The 3,433-nt window shown below is 40.0% G+C and overlaps 1 pseudogene; it reads right to left on the bottom strand.

The window, feature by feature from the left end:
• Positions 1-743: 743 nt before the first annotated feature.
• Positions 744-1,576, bottom strand: LOC101053314 (small ribosomal subunit protein eS1-like; annotated as a pseudogene).
• Positions 1,577-3,433: the final 1,857 nt, after the last annotated feature.

The following is a 3,433-nucleotide window of genomic DNA, read 5'->3' as shown; positions in this document are numbered from 1 at the left end:
CGATGGAAATCATAAAACACTGATGAAAGACATGGAAGAGGACACCAAAAAAATGGAAAGATATTCCGTGTTCATGAATTAGAATAATTTGTTTTCGTATTTTGTTTTCTTTTGTTTTTAAAGACAGATTCTTGCTCTGTCACCAGGTGCCAGGCTGGAGTACAGTGGCACAATCTCAGCTCACTGCAACCTCCGCCTCCTGGGTTCAAGCAATTCTCCTGCCTCAGCCTCCGGAGTGGCTGGGACTGCAGGCACATGCCACCACGCCCAGCTAATTTTTGTATTTTTTTTTAGTAGAGACAGGGTTTCACCATGTTGGCCAGGATGGTCTCGATCTCTTGACCTCATGATCTGCCCGCCTTGGCCTCTCAAACTGCTGGGATTATAGGCGTTAGCCACTGCACCTGGCTATGGATTGGAATAATTAATATTGTTAAAGTGCAAGCTACAGATTCAATGCAATCCCTATCAAAATATCAAGGGCATTCTTAACAGAAATAAACACAATCCTAAAATTTATATGGAGCCACAAAGACCCAGAATAGCCAAAGCTATCCTAAGCAAAAAGTTAAAACCTGGAGCAACCATGTTACCTGACTTAAAATTATACTACAGAGCTATAGTAACCAAAACACCAAGGTACTGGTATAAATACCAATACAGACAAATGCAACAAAATAGAGAACCCAGAAACAAATCCACACACCTATAATGAACTCATTTTTTTTTTTCACAAGTAACTTTTTATTTGCCACTACTGTAAGTCTGAACTTTAAACAGATTCTTGGACTGGTGGTTCATATCCATCAGCTCGTTCAACTTTAGCACCTGTCTCATCTCCAGCGGCTTTTCCAGAACTACTACCTTCACCATGAGGCTCCATGAGTTTTCCCAATTCAAACTTGGGCTTCTTCAGCATTTTTACTTTTCTAACGAAGACATCATGGAGAGGATAAATAGATTGGCAAGCCTTTTCTATGCCTTTTCCAATGCTGTCTGGAATCAATTTATTGACCACTTCTTTCAAGTCATTTGTCTGCACCTCTTGGGTCATGATTTCCATCATCTTCTTCCGGATTTGGCGGACCTGTTGGTGCAGAGCATAAGAGGTCTTCCGTATCTGATTGTTGCGTTTTTTTAGTAAAACCAACACAGAACAGACGAAGCAAGTAACCATCGGTAGTCTTGACATCAACATGAGCTTCAATCATTGTCTGCCATTTTTTGACCATGGAACACATTTTGTCACGGGTAAGATCCATGCCATGGAAGTTAGTCAGGCAGTTTTTGCCCTGAACATCTTCAGTAATGAGCTTGGATTTCCTAAATGCAACTTCATCATTCTGCAAATCAGCAAGACTAACTTCAAACACTCGGCCCTTCAGGCCATTGGATGCAATTTTGGTTCCTTGGGTCCTAGTGAATAGCGTCTTTCCAATATTTCTTATATTGAACATAGTGGGTGCTTTCACATCATACCAATCTTTCTTAGAAAATGGATCAACCACTTTCTTCTTGGCTTCCTTTTTGCCGCCTTTCATAAGGCGCTTGTTCTTGCCAACCGCCATGGTGCTGCTCAGAGAGCCAAAAGGGCAATGAACTCATTTTTGACAAAGGTGCCAAGAACATACACTGGGGAAAAGACTGTCTCTTCAATTAATGGTGCTGGGAAAATTGGATATCCACACACAGAATAATGATATTAGACTCCTATCCCTCGCCATACACAAAAGTCAAAACAAAATGGATTAAGGACTTACATCTAAGATCTCATAATATGGACCTGCTGCAAGAAAACATCGGGGATACTTTGCAAGACATTGGCCAACATTTCTTGAGTAATACCCCACTAGCACAGGCAACCAAAGTCAAAATGGACAAATGGGATCACATCAAGTTAAAAAGCTTCTGCATAGAAAGGGAAACAACAAAGTGAAGCGAAAACCCACAGAATGGGACAAAATATTTGCAAACTATCCACCTGACAAGGGATGAATAACCATAATATATAAGGAGTGCAAACAACTCTATAGGAAAATAATCTAATAATCTGATTTTAAAAATGGGCCAAAGATTTGAATAGATATTTTTCAAAAGAAGATATACAAATGGCAAACAGGCATATGAAAATGTGCTTGACATCACAGATCATCAGAGAAATGCAAATCAAAACTACAATGAGATATTATCTCACCCCAATTAAAATGGCTTATATCCAAAAGAGACAGTGACCGTTGCTGGCAAGGATGTGGAGAAAAGGGAATCCTGAAACACAGTTGGTGGGAAATTAATATAGCCACCATAGAGAACAATTTGGAGGTTCCTCAAAAAAGCAAAAATAGAACTACTATTTGATCCAGCAATCCCACTGCTGAGTATATACCCAAAAGAAAGGAAATCAGTATATTGAAGAGATATCCACACTCCCATGTTTGTTGTAGCACTGTTCACAATACCTAAGATTTGGAAACAACCTAAGTATCCATGAACAGATAAATGGATTAAAAAAGTGGTACTTATACACAATGGAGTACTATTTAGCCACAATAAAAATTGAGATTATGTCACTTGCAACAATATGGTTGGAAATGGAAGTCATTATATTAAGTGAAATAAGCCAGGCACAGAAATACAAACATCGCATGTTCTCACTTATTTGCGGGATCTAAAAATCCAAATGATTGAACTCATGAACATAGAGAGTAGAAAACTGGTTAGGAGAGGCTGGGAAGAGTAGTGGGTAGTGGTGTGGAGGTGAGGATGGTTAATCGATACAAAAAAATAGAATGAATAAGATCTAGTACTTGATAGCACAACAGGGTGACTAGAGTCAATAATAAATTTTTGTTTTGTTTCGTTTTTTGTTTTGTTTTAGAGATGGGGTCTCGCTGTGTTTCCTAGGCTGGAGTATAGTGCCTATTCACAGGCATGATCTCATACTGATCAGCATGTTAGTTTTGACCTGCTCTGTTTCCCACCTGGACCGGTTCACCCCTCCTTAGGCAACCTGGTGGTCTCCCGCTCCTGGGAGGTTACCATATTGATGATGAACTTAGTTCGGACACCTGATCAGCATAGCGCATTACAGCCCAGAACTCCTGGGCTCAAGTGATCCTCCCACCTCAGCCTCTGAGTAGCTGGGGCTACAGGCATGTGCCACTGTGCCTGGCAATAATAACTTAATTTGTACATAAAAATAAATAAAATAGTATAATTGTATTGTTTGTAATACAAAGGACAAATGCTTAAGGAGATGAAAAAATGGGCAAAAATAAGAGAGAGAGTTTGTTAGGGAAAACTTTATCAATGAAGCCAATTTTGTGAAAGCGGGATCTGTTTCATGCCCCTCCGCCCTTAAAAATATACCACTGGTGGAAGAAGAGTTTACATTCCATGAAAAACTCTACCTCCGCCGGGCGCGGTGGCTCAAGCC

Source organism: Saimiri boliviensis, chromosome 3, assembly GCF_048565385.1.
Source record: "Saimiri boliviensis isolate mSaiBol1 chromosome 3, mSaiBol1.pri, whole genome shotgun sequence".
Classification (NCBI taxonomy): domain Eukaryota; kingdom Metazoa; phylum Chordata; class Mammalia; order Primates; family Cebidae; genus Saimiri; species Saimiri boliviensis.
Note: the sequence above shows the minus strand (reverse complement) of the source record. Positions and strands in the feature narration are given on the sequence as shown.